Raw genomic sequence first — 16,759 nt, forward strand, 5'->3', positions numbered from 1 at the left:
CTTCTTCACCTCATCCTCTCCCCCCTCCGCGCGCGCGACCCGGTCTTTCACTTCGGCCTCGCGCGCCCCCAGCTCGTGTCCCTTCATTTCGTCTCCTTGTACTCTTTCTCCCCTTCCTCACGCCCCGTTTCCCCCGCCATCCCCGCTTTCACTCCCTGCCTCATGCCCGCCATGCTCCCCTCCTTTCCTCTCTAGCGCGCCCCCCCTTTTTTTTTTAACTCTCTCCACCCCCAGTGGTGCCCTCAGGGTGCGGGGGCCGCTCCCTGCTCAGTCTTGTGTTTGCGGGCGGATAGGACGAATGGGGAATCTAAGGGTGAAGAAAGCACCAGATAATTATCTTTATTTAGGGAAAGGGATCAGGAGCGCAGAACCTTACCCCTTTATTTCGTCGTCCACCGTTCCCTCGCCCTCCCGTAGGGGAAGAGAATTGTCTCAGCCTATGTGGGCACTTAGCTTCTACAGCGACTGGGCTTGTGGGACACACTGGATCTGTCTTCCAGTTCAGTTCCTGAGGGTCGGTGGAACTTACCCTTCCCTAACCAAACCGGGACTTAGAGTACTTTTGGCCTCCCTGCTCTCAATTACACTTGAGGAGCGAGCCACTCCTGCGAGTGCAGAGGTTTAGGTGCCATTCGCGCGCCCGGTACAGCTTTCCCCTTTCATAAAGGTATGGTAGCCTCTTTGGATTCTTCCCCAGCATCAACTTCCAAACACAAGATGTTAGCTCATAGGGCTGGCAGTGAGGTGGAGATGGAGGCTTGGTGGTGGGTGGCATGTGGATGCTAACTGAGCTAGCTAGCAACCTTTTCTCTGTTGTCCCTTGGAGAATCAGGTAGCCTCCTGAGAACCAGTTTTCTCATTTCTGATAAATGCTTATTTGGGTGGCGTGTGTGTGTGTGTGTGTAAGAGAGAGAGAGATGGAGGGATACTTAATATATTTCAGCAGAGGCGAAGGATACTTAATATATTTCAGCAAAGGGCAACAGCAGTGTTTTCAGGCCAGACTGCAAAAGAGGGATTTGGACTTGTAGCTGATGGAATTGAAACAGGCTTAACAGATCTCTGTTGGAGAAGAGCTGATGCTTTTGTAGTTTTTAGGACATTTTTTCTAAAAATTTATATTTTGAGTAGAAAAGCATGCATGTGGTTGTACAAAGTGAAAAGCAAGCTTCTCTCCCATCTCTGTCCTCCAGCCATCTAGTCTCCTTCCCCTCCTAGCACAGATGACTTTGATGTTTTCTGGCAGCAGCATGGTGCCTATATGTTGTTGGTGAATATCCTGTTTGGGAGTTTAGTGCTAACTTTATTGCTCTTTATTTGGTATGCTGACCTGAACTCTTCCTTGCAGTCTGATAACAACTTGAATTCTTATTTTGGTGCTGGAGCAGTCTTTCAAGTGTTGTCCTAGAGTAGTATTTCTGTCAGTACTTAGTTGGGAAGAAGGCCACTTCTGGAGGTGCTATGGAGGGGTTCAGTATATTTTGAGGGAAGGCCCACACTTGTTGGATCGTGCTGCTTTTTTTGTGACTGATATCTAGTCCCTGGCTATTTGGGAATGGACTGGGTCAAGGATCGGATTCATATAAGCAGATAGCTTATATGAATAACTAGTTGATTGTAGGGCTGTCTTCACTTTTTAAGGGAATAGAGTTTTTAGTCCAGTGGCAGTGATAGTCATCATGGAACAAGGTAGAAAAATACTAATCAGCAGGAATCAGAAGGCTGAATCTATAGGCTGAGTGACCCAGTTTGAGTAGAGGTGAGGCTTACAGACTTTTGTCCTGCCTATTATTCCTTGCTTGAGAACACTCTCCATGAGGTGAGAGTGATTTGTAGTTGACAGCAGCATCCATCTTTATGACACTGTGGTTTGCCTTCCCTGACCGTATGTGATGTCTGTTAACTTCCTGTTTAGAGGCAGTCCTAGTAGGGTCTGAATATAGGCTGCATTCAAATACTTTTCTAGGAACAGTGTTAACCAGGTTCCCTGATCAGCCCTTCAAATCTAAATTCTGGCAGTAACTTTTACTGCTGTGCTTAGCATAGGGCCACAGGATGGTGGCAGAGGGAAGTGTGAGGAATTTGTTCTGAGCCTCACAACCTTAAAGTACTTTCAAAAGCTTGTATGCTGTCTCCCATTTTGGGGTTTCGCCCCCCTCTCCTCTTTTTTTGCCAGACGGGCAAGGCTGGACCTCCAGGTTGAATTTTGGGGACCGTTGTGTCAGTGAAGGTATCCTTATCCTGTGTTGAGACCTCTGAATTCATCTCACCTTTAAGCAGTGAGTCTTGTGTGTTGCATGTAAAGCATTCCTCTTATTTCGATTTACTGATTCTTCTTCCTTTCCTCCCTCACCCACCAAGCTGGAGGTGCATGTGGAGGAAAACAGCAGCTGTGCTGTCCTGATTTCTAGACTCTGGAGCATATTCCATGTTAGCCACCCCATTGGGAGTCATGCTGACAAGCAGCCCCTCTGCACTTAACTAAGAAGGCTCACGTTGCTTGACTCATTGAGAAAAGCCAACCAGCTTTGGTCGATTAAAACAACTGCTAGAGAAATCGTAAGATTTGAGCCATAACTGGGACTGAGGGACATTCTTTTCCAGACCTTTGCAGTACTTAAAGCCCTGCATTATTACATATCAAGGCACAGTAGCCAGACATTTTCTGAGGTAGTTTGGAGGGAAAGAAAAAGTAAAGACACACACCCAGATTGACTATAAATCTAGTCCTGTCATAAAGCTGTCCACCTCTTGCTTGGGGAAAAAATCCAACCTATCAGACAATACCACACAGAGTTGCAGTTCTCCGGCTGTTGGCTAAGCCTAGGAAAAGATATATAAGGAAGTTCAGTTTATGTTACAATGACTGGATTTTGTGGTGTATCTTCTATTAGCCATATTGTTTGGTTTATCCTCAGTAATCTCTGTGAAGCTTTTTCTGTAGGTCCTGGTTGGGGATTTTGGTGGCTCCAGAATCCTTGAAGCAGGAACCTCCTTTCTTTGTGTAGCAGTGATGAAAGCCTCTGAAGAATAGGTCTGATTTGAAACAGACCCCTCCTCATGTTCCATCTTTTACCTTCTCCCTTGTGGATGTATGAAATATTCCTATATAGCTTGAATTCATCCAGTAAGAAGGGAGTGTCCCAGGGTCATTAGGGCTTAACCTGTCTGAGGTATTTAGATGGTGGCTTGGTAATGTTTGCTGTCTCTCACAAAACCCCCCTTACCTTTGCCATTTACCTAAGTTGCCATCAGCTGGCAAGAAACTATCAACAGTTTTGGGTTATAGTACCAAAAGCAGCAGATTACTAGGAACACATCATTTCTTACTTTTGAGATATGAAGTGGTCAAATCCAGACCTCAAAGAATCATAGTAACTGCAGAAGCATCTTTGACAATGTGTGAACTTAATTGTTATTAATATTAACTAGTAAACTGCTAAAGAAATTAAGGGAAATTATAGCAATTCCATATTCCTGAGCCATTCTCTTACTGTTTTTCACACCTGGCTAGTTCCATTTTGTTTTATTTTATTTTATATTTTTTGAGATGAAATTTTGCTCTTGTTGCCCAGGCTGGAGTGCAGTGGTGTGATCTCAGCTCAGTGCAACCTCTGCCTCTCGGGTTCAAGCGATTCTCCTGCCTCAACCTCCCAAGTAGCTGGGATTACGGTCACCTATCACCATGCCTGGCTAATTTTTGTATTTTTAGTAGAGACAGGGTTTCACCATGTTGGCCAGGCTGGTCTTGAACTCCTGACCTCAGGTGATCTGCGCACCTCAGACTCCCAAAGTGCTGGGATTACAGGCATGGAGCCATTGTGCCCGGCCTTAGTATCCATTTAAAAAGAAATTCAGGTTACTGTTACCTAAAGCTGAGAGTCATACTTTAAGTCTCTTGATCAAAGTTTTCTTCGGCTTGTCTCATTTCAAGGGAAAGTGGAATTTATAATCTTTAAAAATATATGCTGGAATGTTAGTAGGATTTAGATTAGACACCAGGATTAATAAATTCTCATTATAATTGTGGAGGATTGCAAATGTTAACTGGAAGGCTTGTGCATCTCTTACCCAGAGGATTTTTATAATGTTAGCATTTTGAGAGTATTTAAACTCAAACTTGCTGAAAGAGAGGGGATAAACTAATATGTGGCAGATTGGACTAGTGGAACACAGATTGTGGAGAGCCTCGAAGTCCTGGGTTGAATTCTAGCTTTGCGATTTATTAGCCAACTGATTTTGGGTAAGGCTACTTGAATTCTCATTTCTTGCAGACAGAGTAATGCCAGTCCTTGCAATAGCCTTTGAGGCTTTACATGGTTTGCCCTTCCCAACCTCTTCCATTTTTGATCAGCTGTCATCTTCCCTCTTGCTCTCTCCATTCCAGCCACATTGACTTGCTCCTTGAATGCTGATCAGTCACACTCTTTATCTTAGAACCTTGGCAGGTTCCTAAGACCAAGTGATTCCTTCTAGTGGGAAAACAGCTAGGTTTCCCCACAGAGAATGGCTGATTGCCTCACCTCCTTAACGTCTTTGCTTAAATGTCACCTTTTTAATGAAGTCTTATCCTTTCTCTCTTTAAAATTGTATTCAGTTCCCATCCCTCATGCTTAATTACCCTTCCCTGCTCTATTTTCTTTTTCACAGGACTTACACCTTTATAGTATATTTATTTGTTACATTTATTGCCTGTTGGTTCTGTTTCTATAATGTAGGTCTTAGAAGGCATGGATTTGTTTTGGTAATTTGTTTAGTGCCTAGTACAGTGCCTGGTATGTAGTTAATAATAAATGTTTGTTGACCGGGGTTGGTGGCTCACGCCTGTAATCCTAGCACTTTGGGAGGCTGAGGCGGGCGGATCACATGAGGTCAGGAGTTCGAGACCAGCCTAGCCAACATGGTGAAACCCCATGTCTACTAAAAATACAAAAATTAGCTGGGCGTGGTGGTGGGCACCTGTAATCCCAGCTACTTGGGAGGCCGAGGCAGGCGAATAGCTTGAACCTGGGAGGTGGAGGTTGCAGTGAGCCGAGATTGCACCATTGCACTCCAGCCTGGGTGATAGCGTGAGACTCAGTTTCAAAAAAAAAAAAAAAGATATGCGGGGCATGGTGGCTTACACCTGAAATCCCAGCACTTTGGGAGGCCGTGGCGGGTGTATCACGAGGTCAGGAGTTCAAGACCAGCCTGGCCGAGATGGTGAAACCCCATCTCTACTAAAAATACAAAAATTAGCCAGACATGGTGGCGGGTGCCTGTAATCCCAGCTGCTTGGGAGGCTGAGGCAGAGAATTGCTTGAACCCAGGAGGTGGAGGTTGCAGTGAGCCGAGATCACGCCATTGCACTCCAGCCTGGGTGACAGCGTGTGACTCAGTTTCCAAAAAAAAAAGCCGGGTGCGGTGGCTCACACCTATAATCCTAGCACTTTGGGAGGCTGAGGCAGATAGATCACGAGGTCAGGAGTTCAAGACCAGCCTGGCCAAAATGGTGAAACCCCATCTCTACTAATAATACAAAAATTAGCCAGACACGGTGGTGGGTGCCTGTAATCCCAGCTACTTGGGACGCTGAGGCAGAGAATAGCTTGAACCCGGGAGGCAGAGGTTGCAGTGAGCTGAGATTGCACCACTGCACTCTAGCCTGGTCAACAGAGTGAGACTCTGTCTCAAAAATAAATAAATAAATAAAAGTTTGTTGATCCAATAGGAATAAAAATAACCTGTCATACTAATCTCATGTTTGTATGTAACAAAAGTATGAAATATAAGCATAAAATGTTTTGTGAACTTTAAAGCATAATTCAAATAATGATGAAATTATTGCCTTCCCATTAAAATGGTAAAATACACTTGATTATTGAAAAAAACTTTATATCTATTCAATATATTATCATTTCTCTTCTAAACTCCAGCCCTTTGTTTCCAGTTGTCTACTGTGTGCTAGACGTATCTACCTTTGTATCAAGTTGGTACTCAAACTCAACATTTCCAACATCATCTCTTCCCTGTGATTCATTGAGTCATCTAAACCAGAAATGTGAGCATCATTGTCACTTCTGTCTTACCTATTACTTTCTAAATATTTCTGAATCTAGCTTTTTCTGTGTCTCCATTGCTGTTCTCATTCAGCAGCTCTTATTTTGGGATATTGCCTTGATCGCTTACAGATCTGTTTATAGTCTTACTCTCTTTTTCTTTTTCTTTTTTTTTTTTTTTCTTGAGGTGGAGTCTCACTCTGTCATTGGAGTGCAGTGGTGCAATCTTAGCTCACTGCATCCTCCACCTCCTGGGTTCAAGGGATTCTTCTGCTTCAGCCTCCCGAGTAGCTGGGATTACAGGTGTCTGCCACTACACCCAGATAATTTTTGTATTTTTAGTGGAGATGAGGTTTCACCATGTTGCCCAGGCTGGTCTCAAACTCCTGACCTCAAGTGATCCGCCCACCTGGGCTTCCCAAAGTACTGGGATTACAGGCGTGAGCCAGCGCACCCGGATGTCTTATTCTCTTGTAAACTCTCTATCATTGTGTCTTCAAAATAGTCTAACACTTACTGATTATTCTACTTTCCTCATCTTAAAAGTATTTAGTAGTTTCCAATTATTAAAAGATTAAAATGTAAACTTTGAGTGGTATTCAAGGTCCTTTATGTTGTTGGTGTTTGCCTTCCTATCCAGCCCTACTTCTGTACCTTATAGTTGATGTGTGAGCAAATACAGTGGGTTTGTTTGTTTGTTTTGTTTTTTTAATAGACAAGGTCTGGCTCTGTTGCCCAGGCTCCATGGAGCACAGTGGCACGATCTCGGCTCACTGCAACCTCCACCTCCTGAGTTCAAGTGATCCTCCTACCTCAGCCTCCTCAGTAGCTGGGTCTATAGGCCTGTGCCACTTTGCCCAGCTAATTTTTGAAATACAGTTCTTTTTAATTACAGGTAGCTTCTAAATCTCATAAAGAATGCCACTTCTTCTGGGAAATCTTCCCTGACTTGCCCAAAGAGAGTTAGATACATTTTCTTTTTTGCCCTCATAATTTTTATTAATTTTATTTTTATTTATTTATTTATTTTTTGAGATAGAGTTTCACTCTGTCACCTAGGCTAGAGTGCAGTGGTGCGATCTTGGCTCACTGCAACCTCCGCCTCCCAGGTTCAAGTGATTCTCCTGCCGCAGCCTCCCGAGTAGCTGGGACTGCAAGCATGCCACCGTGCCCAGCTAATGTTTGTATTTTTAGTAGAGACGGGGTTTCACCGCGTTGGCCAGTCTGGTCTTGATCTCTTCACCTTGTGATCCGCCCAACTTGGCCTCCCAAAGTGCTAGGATTACAGGCGTGAGCCACTGTGCCTGGCCTATTTATTTTATTTTATTTTTTTGGAGACGGAGTTTTGCTCTGTTACCCAGCCTGGAGTGCAAAGGCGCGATCTCAGCTCACTGCAATCTCTGCCTTCCCAGTTCATGCGATTCTCCTGCCTCAGCCTCCCAAGTAGCTGGGATTACAGGTGCCTGCTGCCATGCCCGGCTAATTTTTGTAGTTTTTAGTAGAGACGATGGAGTTTTACCACATTGTTCGTGTTGTCCAGGCTGGTCTCGAACTCCTGACTTTAGGAGATCTTCCCACCTTGGCCTCCCAAAGTGCTGGGATTACATGCACTTGGGAGCCACCACACTTGGGTGATAATTTTTAAATATCATTTGTCCTCTCCCCAAAATGCCTAGTAGTTTATAAGCAACCTGAAAACAAAATGATGCTGTGCCTTTTTTTTTTTTTTTTTTTTTGCGACAAGAGTCTCACTCTGTTGCCCAGGCTGGAGTGCAGTGGTGTGATCTCGGCTCACTGCGACCTTCACCTCCCGGGTTCAAGCGATTCTCCTGCCTCAGCCTCCCAAGTAGCTGGGACTGCAGGCACCTGCCACCACACTGGGCTAATTTTTTTTTTTTTTTTTGGTAGAGACATGGTTTCACCATGTTGGCCAGGCTGGTCTTGAACTCCTGACCTCAAATGATCCACCCACCTCGACTTCCCAAAGTGCTGAGATTACAGGTGTGAGCCACCACACCTGGCCTTTTTCTTGAAATGGAGTCTTGCTCTTTTGCCCAGGCTGGAGTGCGGCGGCGTGGTCTCAGCTCACTGCAATGTCCGCCTCCCGGGTTCAAGTGATCCTCCCGCCTCAGCTTCCTGAGTAGCTGGGATTATAGGCACATGCCACCACACCTGGCTAGTTTTTGTATTTTTAGTAGAGTCAGGGTTTTGCCATGTTGGCCAGGCTGGTCTCAGACTCGTGGCCTCAGCGATCCATCTGCTTCGGCCTCCCAAAGTGTTGGGATTACAGGCGTGAGCCACTGCTCCTGGCCTTTTTTTTTTTTCTTTTGAGACACAGCCTTGCTCTGTTGCCCAGATTGGAATGCAATGGCACAGTCATAGTTTAGTGTAACCTTGAACTCCTGAGCTCAAGCAGTCCTGCTTCAGCCTCCTGAGTAGTTGAGACCACAGGTACGCACCACCAAGCCTAATTTTTTAATTTTTTGTAGAGATGGGGTCTCCCTGTTTTGCCCAGGCAGGTCTTGAACTCCTGGCCTCAAGTAGTCCTCCTGCCTTGGTCTCCTAAGGTGTTGGGATTACAGGTGTGAACCACTGCACCCATCCTTGCCATGTCTTTTTACTATTGTATTTCCATTGCCTAGCATGGTGCCTGTCACCTAAAAAATATTTTAAAATATTTGCTGAATAAATACTCCTATGGGTTTAGAAAATGCAGCATAAATTTAGAAATGCCCCTTCTGTTATGTTCTGGGAACAGAACAAGGGTTGGAGCCTTGGTTCTGCCATTTACCATCTGTGTGACCTTGGTTGAGTCACTTGAAGTCTCTGAGCCTTAGTTTTCTCAGCTTAGAAATGAGGATCAGTAACTGCTTTATCTATTTCGCTAGGTTTCTTTGTCAGTCAAATAAGATAATGCATGTAAAAGTACTTTATAAACTGTAAAGCACTGTATTATTTTTAATCATTATGTGTTTACACAAGTTGAGCTTTCCTCACAACTCTTTTTTTTTTTTGAGAGAGAGAGTCTGGGGGCTGGAGTGCAATGGCACGATCTCGGCTCACTGCAGCCTCCGCCTCCCGGGTTCAAACGATTCTCCTGCCTCAGCCTCCCGAGTAGCTGGGATTACAGGCACCTGCCACCATGCCCAGCTAATTTTTGTATTTTTAGTGGACCCGGGGTTTCACCGTGTTGGCCAGGCTGGTCTCGAACTCCTGACCTTGTGATCCCCCTGCCTTGGCCTCCCAGAGTGATGGGATTACAGGCGTGAGCCACTGTGCCCAGCCCCTTGTAACTCGACTAATTTTTTTCTTCTTCTTCTTTTTTTTTTTTTTTTTTTTTTTTGACGGAGTCTTGCTCTGTCGTCCAGGCTGGAGTGCAGTGGCACGATCTTGGCTTACTGCAAGCTCCGCCTCCTGGGTTCACGCCATTCTCCTGCCTCAGCCTCCTGAGTAGCTGAGACTACAGGTGCCCACCACCATGCCTGGCTAATTTTTTTGGTATTTTTAATAGAGACGGGGTTTCACTGTGTTAGCCAGGATGGTCTCGATTTCCTGACCTCGTGATCTCCCTGCCTTGGCCTCCCAAAGTGGTGGGATTACAGGTATGAGCCACGGCACCCGGCTTAGGCTAGATATTTTTTAGAAACATCAGTGGTATGAAGGCTGCCATTTTTCCTCCATGAATTCAAAGGCAAATGTTGCAGTTCAACCAGCTTAGCCTTCACCTTCAGTGCATTCCCAGGAGGATAGTTGTAACTGAGCTGGTGCCCCTGCCTTTCATCTAACAGGCTAGAAACAGGAGAGTAAGGTTTCAATTTTGTTAATGAGCGGAAACCCTTGCTTTCTGTAAAGATGGCAGTATCACACTAAGAAAGCTGTAAAACTCACCATTATTTCTCTTCTGTGAGGCATGCAGACAGGCCTGGGGATCAGAGGAGAAAAGGAACAATACCTTTGATTATTTTTTTTCCAGTCCTTTAAAAGTTTATATGTAGGTCCTGAAATTAAAACAAAACTTTAAGAAATTTGTCCTGGCTGGGTGTGGTGGCTCACACCTGCAATCCCAGCACTTTGGGAGGCTGAGGCGGGAGGATCACCTGAGGTCAGCAGTTCCAGACCAGCCTGGCCAGCGTGGTGAAACCCTGTCTCTACTAAAAACACAATTTTTTTTTTTTTTGGAGACGGAGTCTCACTCTTTTCGCCCAGGCTGGAGTGCGGTATCGCGATCTTGGCTCACTGCAACCTCTACCTCCCGGATTCAAGCGATTCTCCTGCCTCAGTCTCCCGTATAGCTGGGAGGTGCCCTCCACCACGCCTGGCTAATTTTTGTATTTTTAGTAGAGACAGGGTTTCACCATGTTGGCCAGGCTGGTCTCGAACTCCTGACCTCAGGTGATCCACCTGCCTCGACCTCCCAAAGTGCTGGGATTACAGGTGTGAGCCACTGTGCCCAGCCTGTCCTGTCTTACAAAGGCGTAAAGGTTTATCTGAATGATGTTCACTCCTAGATTCCAAACTTTTTATCTAGCAGTTTGAAATTTTAATCTACCAGTAAAGAAATTGAAAAAATTTGCTTAATAGGGTAACATTTTGTAAGGAGGGGTGGTTTTCCCATCACTCTTTAACATTTACATGGCTAGATTGATGTGTTGCCATCAGAAGGATTGAAACAGTTGGTCACATGTGTTGCTACTGCCGTGGACAGGTTGGCCAGAAGACCTTTGAAGTATTGTGCCATTAGGTTCTGTGAAATTTGATGTGAATAGCATGACATTCTTTCTGTGCACTACAGTTTGGCCTTTAATAAGTGTCCATGCATAAATTTATGTGTTACTGTGTCATTCTCTTATTTTATAATTCAGATAGTAATTAATTCTCAGTTTCTCACCTGAGTGTTATAGAGAATTTGAAAGTTTTGCTTATTTATTTTGAGACGGATTTTTGCTGTGTCAACCAACTTAGCCTTCAACCAACTTAGCCTTCACCTTCAGTGCATTCCCAGGAGGATAGTTGTAACTGAGCTGGTGAAGAAAAAAAATTTCTTCAATTTCTTTTGAGAACTCATGAATTTACATATATAGGTACCACCCTTTATGAATATTTTGATTGTTGCATGACTTTGTACTATGAAAGCCTTTAAATCTACCTAATATTATACTGTAAGTTCCTAACTTTGTCAAATATATTGGGTAGATATCACCAGAGAGTATAACTAAGGTTAGAATCTGGGCATTTTTAATTTCCAAATTAAACCTTCTATTCTGGCTCCGTGAATACTTGATAATTACAGGGAGAGTAAAATAGAATATGATAAAGTTTTATCAAAATACAAAAATTAAAATGTCTGTAGTTTATGTGTGACTTTTGTGTTGTGTTTTAGATTCAGTTGTGTTGAGGGTATAAAAGGACTGATGAATAAAGGATACTGTTATGGTGCAGGGAGCTATTAGAGGAGGACAGTGAGATTTTTACCCATTATTTTATAGGTGTATAAATTAAGTGAAGGCGGCTTTGGAAGTTGGCTTTTTTCTTTTTTTTTTTTTTTTGAGATGGAGTTTCACTCTTGTTGCCCAGGCTGGAGTGCAGTGGCGCGATCTCTGCTCACTGCAACCTCCGCCTCCTGGGTTCAAGTGATTCTCCTGCCTCAGCCTCCCGAGTAGCTGGGATTACAGGCGCCTACCACCATGCCCGGCTAATTTTTTGTATTTTTGGTAGAGACAGGGTTTCACCATGTTGGTCAGGCTGGTCTCGAACTCCTGACCTCAGGCGATCCACCCGCCTCAGTCTCCCAAAGTGCTGGGATTACAGGCGTGAGCCACCACACTTGGCCCGGAAGTTGTGCATTTTTAATTTGTTGTTAATTTTGTTGATGCACTGCTTAGTAAATCTTTAATGAGCTGCCTAAACTGTGTCACATTAGCTCTTTCTTTTGTTAGTTATTGTGAAGACTTTGTTGATTTGTGTGTATGTGTATCTCTTTCATTCTCTCCTCTTGCTCTCTTTCTTTAAAAAAACCAGCCATTCTCAGTGTTGTGTATAAATTGAATTTTTGTGGCTGGATATGAGAAAATAGTATTGGTGGTACTTTTAGTGGATATTTTTCATTTAATTTCTTGAAAGCTTTCCTCCTCTGGTTAAACTAGAATAGCTTTTGCTCTTTTTTCACTTTATTCCCTGGAACAGCTGTGTTCCAGAGAATATGCTTGAATTTCTCACTGATACTCTTAAAGCTTCTATGAATCGAAATATTTTAGAGATATATTTCTCTACCTTCTCACCTGTAGGGAACACCTTTTCTTGTACTATATACAGATGCTCCTTGATTTACGATGAGGTTATGTCCCTGTAAACTTATTGTAAGTTGAAAATAGCCTAAGTCAGAAATGCATTTAATACAGCTAACCTACTCAACATCACAGCTTAGCCTAGCTTACCTTAAATGTGTTCGAAATGCTTACGTTAGCTTACAGTTGGACAAAATTATCTAATGTAAAGCCTATTTTATTTATTTATCTATTTATTGTATTTATTTATTTATTTTGACACAGAGTCTTGCTCTGTCACCCAGGCTAGAGCACAGTAGCGCAGTCTCGGCTCACTGCAACCTCTGCCTCCTGGGTTCAAGTGATTCTTCTGCCTCAGTCTCCTGAGTAGCTGGAATTACAGGTGCTCGCCACCACGTCCGGCTAATTTTTGTATTTTTAGTAGAAATGGGGATTCACCATGTTGGCCAGGCTGGTCTTGAACTCCTGACCTCAGGTGATCCACCGACCTTGGCCTCCCAAAGTGCTGGGATTACAGGGATGAGCCACTGCACCCAGCCCAAAGCCTATTTTGTAATAAAGTATTGGGTATCTTATGTAATTTATTGAATATTATACCGAAGGTGTAAACCAGAATGGTTGTATGTGTACTTGAAGTACAGTTTCTACTGAATGTGTATCACCTTCACACCATCGTAAAGTCGAAAAATTTTAAGTTGAGCCATTGTAAGTTGGGGAACATACATACTTGGCAAGTGGTCGTCTAATCTGTGTGTGAAAATCACTAGCAGCTTACCAATTCACCATGAATTCCTTGTTTATTTTTAGGCAGTATTTTAGAAAGCTTACATATCTATACATATAACATTACTTTTTAAAAAATTATTATTATTATTATTTTGAGACGGAGTCTCGCTCTGTTGCCAGGCTGGAGTATAGTGGCACAGTCTTGGCTCACTGCAACCTCCGCCTCTTGGGTTCAAGCATTTTGCCTGCCTCAGCCTCCCGAGTAGCTGGAGCTACAGGCATGCGCCACCATGCCCAGCTAATTTTTTTTTTTTTTTTTTTGAGATGGAGTCTTGCTCTGTTGCCCAGGCTGGAGTGCAGTGGCATGATCTCGGCTGACTGCAACCTCTGCCTCCCAGGTTCAAGCGATTCTCCTGCCTCAGCCTCCCAAGTAACTGGGATTACAGGCGCGTGCCACCACACCCAGCTAATTTTTTTTTTTTTTTGTATTTTTAGTAAAGGTAGGGTTTCACCATGTTGGCCAGGCTGATCTCCAACTCCTGACCTTGTGATCTGCCCACCTCAGTCTCCCAAAGTGCTAGGATTATAGGTGTGAGCTACCACGCCTGGCCAAATTTTGTATTATTAATAGAGACAGGTTTCACCATGTTGGCCAGGATGGTCTTCATCTTTTGACTTGTGATCTGCCTGCCGTGGCTTCCCAAAGTGCTGGGATTACAGGCATGAGCCATCGTGCCTGGCCTTAAAAATTATTTTTAATGTGGCCAGGCACGGTGGCTCACGCCTGTAATCCCAGCACTTTAGGAGGCCAAGGCGGGTGGATCACGAGGTCAGGAGATCGAGACCACAGTGAAACCCCATCTCTACTAAAAATACAAAAAATTAGTTGGCATGGTGGTGGGTGCCTGTAGTCCCGGCTACTCTGGAGGCTGAGGCAGGAGAATGGTGTGAACCCAGGAGACGGAGGTTGCAGTGAGCCCAGATTGCGCCACTGCACTCCAGCCTGGGCGACAGAGCAAGACTCCATCTCAAAAAAAAAAATTATTTTTAATGAGACAAGATTTTGCTCTCTTGCCCAGGCTGGAATGCAGTTGTGTGATCATGGCTCACTACAGCCCTCACTTCCTGGGCTCAAGTGATCCTTGCACCTTAGTCTCCCAAGTAGCTGAGACCACAGGCACATGCCACCATACCCAGCTAATTTTTAAAATAAATTTTGTGGGGATGGTAATCTTGCTGTGTTGTCCAGGCAGGTCTTGAACTCTTGGGCTCAAGCAGTCCTCCTACCTCGGCCTCCTAAAGTGCTGAGATGTAATCCGTGTTCCAGAGCACTTTGGGAGACCAAGGCAGGAGAATTGCTTGAGCTTAGGAGTTAGAGGCTGCAGTGACCTAGGATTGCACCACTGCATTCCAGCCTTGGGGATAAAACACAACCTTATTTCTTTCTTTCTTTTTTTTTTTTTTTTTTAAGTATGTTTCTAGGCCGGGTGCAGTGGCTCACACCTGTAATCCCAGCATTTTGGGAGGGCCAGGTGGGCAGATCACCTGAGGTCAGGAGTTCAAGACCAGCCTGATCAATATGGAGAATCCCTGTCTCTACTAAAAGCATAAAATTAGCTGGGCATGGTGGCACATGCTTGTAATCCCAGCTACTGGGAAGGCTGAGGCAGGAGAATCGCTGGAACCCGGGAGGTGGAGGTTGCGAGATTGCGACATTGGATTCCAGCCTGGGCAACAAGAGCGAAACTCCGTCTCAAAAAAAAAAAAAAAAAAGTATGTTTCTAGAGTCAAAAAGTCCTGGGTTCAAATTTCTGCTCCACCGTTTAGTTAGTTGTAAGATCTTTTACTTTACTTCTCTGTGCCTGGCACATAGTAAATATCCAGTAAATATTAGTCATGTTTTACTTTTCATTTTTTAAAATTTTATAGCGATGGGGTCTTGTGTTGCCCAGGCTAGTCTCAAACTCCTAGGCTCAAGCAGTCCTCCCACCTCAGCCTCCCAAAGTGGTGAGATTACAGGCATGAGCCATGGCACCCAGCCTGTTAGTCATTCTTGTAAAAAAGATAATGGTAAACCTGGCACATAGATGTGTGCATGTGTGCGTGTGTGTTTGTGTTAAAATGTACATAACATAAAATTTACCATCTTAGGCTGGGCGTGGTGGCTCACGCCTGTAATCCCAGAACTTTGTGGGGCCGAGGCAGGCAGATCATGAGGTCAGGAGTACGAGATCAGCCCTAGCAACATGGTGAAACCCGGTCTCTACTAAAAATACAAAAATTAGCTGGACGTGGTGGCGCATGCCTGTAATCCCAGCTACTCGGGAGGCTGAGGCAGAAGAATCGCTTGAACCCAGGAGGCGGAGGTTGCAATGAGCCGAGATCACGCCACTGCACTGCAGCCTGGGCGACAGAGCGAAACTCATCTCAAACAACAAAAAAAATTAGCTGGGTGTGGTGGCAGGCGTTTGTAGTCCCAGCTACTCAGGAGACTGAGACAGGAGAATTGCTTGAACCTGGGTGGCAGAGGTTGCAGTGAGCTGAGCTCGCGCCACTGCATCCCAACCTGGGTGACAGAGGGAGACTCCATCTCAAAAAAAAAAAAAAAAAAAATTACCATTTTAAAGTATACAGTTTAGTGGCATTAAATACATTGATGTTGTGTAAGCAACACCAACATGAATCTCCAGAACTTTTTCATCTTCCCAAACTGAAACTTTGTACATATTGAACTATAACTCCCATTCTCCCCTCTCTCCAGTTCCTGGCAGTCGCCATTCTACTTTGTTTCTATGAATTTGACTACTTCAGGTACTTCATATAAATGAAATCATACCGCATTTGTCCTTTTGTGTCTGGCTTATTACACTGAAAATATCTTCAGGATTTATCCATGTTGTAGCATGTATCAGAATTTCATTTTTTAAGGCTGAATAATATTCCTTTGTATGTAAATACCTCATTTTGTTTATCCATTCGTCAGTTGGTGGATATCTGGATTGTTTCCGCCTTTGGCTGTTGCAAACAAGGCTGCTGTGAACATGACTGGGCAGATACCTGCTTGAGTCCCTGCTTTCGATTGTTTTGCGTATAGGATATATATCCAGAATTGGAATTGTTAGATCATGATAATTCTGTTTTTGAGTAATTTTTACAGTTTTCCACAGTAACTGTATCATTTACATTTCTGTCAGCAATGCACAAAGGTTCCAGTCCCTCCACATCCCTGCCAACACTTGTTATTATTTTTTGTTTGTTTGTTTTTGAATAGGAATTCTGGTGGATGTGAGGTGGTATCTCATTGTGGTTTTGATTTGTAATTCCCTAAGATTAGTGATGTTGATCATCTTTTCAGGTGCTTATTGGCTATTTGTATATTTCCTTTGGAGACATGTCTATTCAGATCCTTTGCTTAGTTTTTAATTGGGTTTTTGTTGTTGTTTTTGTTTCTAAGTTGTAGGAGTTCTTTGTATATTCTGGATTTTAATCCATTATCCACATATATGATTCTCATTCAGTGGGTTGCCCTTTCACTCTGTAGTGTCCTTTGATGCACAAAAAATTTAATTTTGATGAAGTCCAGTTCATCTGTTTTTTTTTTTCCTTTTTTGCCTGTGCTTTTGGTGTCTAATAAATCACTGTCAAGTCCAACATCATGAAGCATCTAAGAGTTTTAGCTCTTCTATTTAGTCTTTCATTTATTGTGTTTTT

The 16,759-nt window shown here is 43.8% G+C and overlaps 1 protein-coding gene across 4 annotated transcripts in view; it reads left to right on the forward strand.

The window, feature by feature from the left end:
* The window catches only part of GATAD2B (GATA zinc finger domain containing 2B), a 117,169-nt gene that overhangs the window by 438 nt on the left and 99,972 nt on the right, over positions 1-16,759 (forward strand). The gene's annotated exons all lie outside the window — the stretch shown is intronic.

Source organism: Pongo abelii, chromosome 1 (genome assembly GCF_028885655.2).
Source record: "Pongo abelii isolate AG06213 chromosome 1, NHGRI_mPonAbe1-v2.0_pri, whole genome shotgun sequence".
In the NCBI taxonomy this organism is placed as follows: domain Eukaryota; kingdom Metazoa; phylum Chordata; class Mammalia; order Primates; family Hominidae; genus Pongo; species Pongo abelii.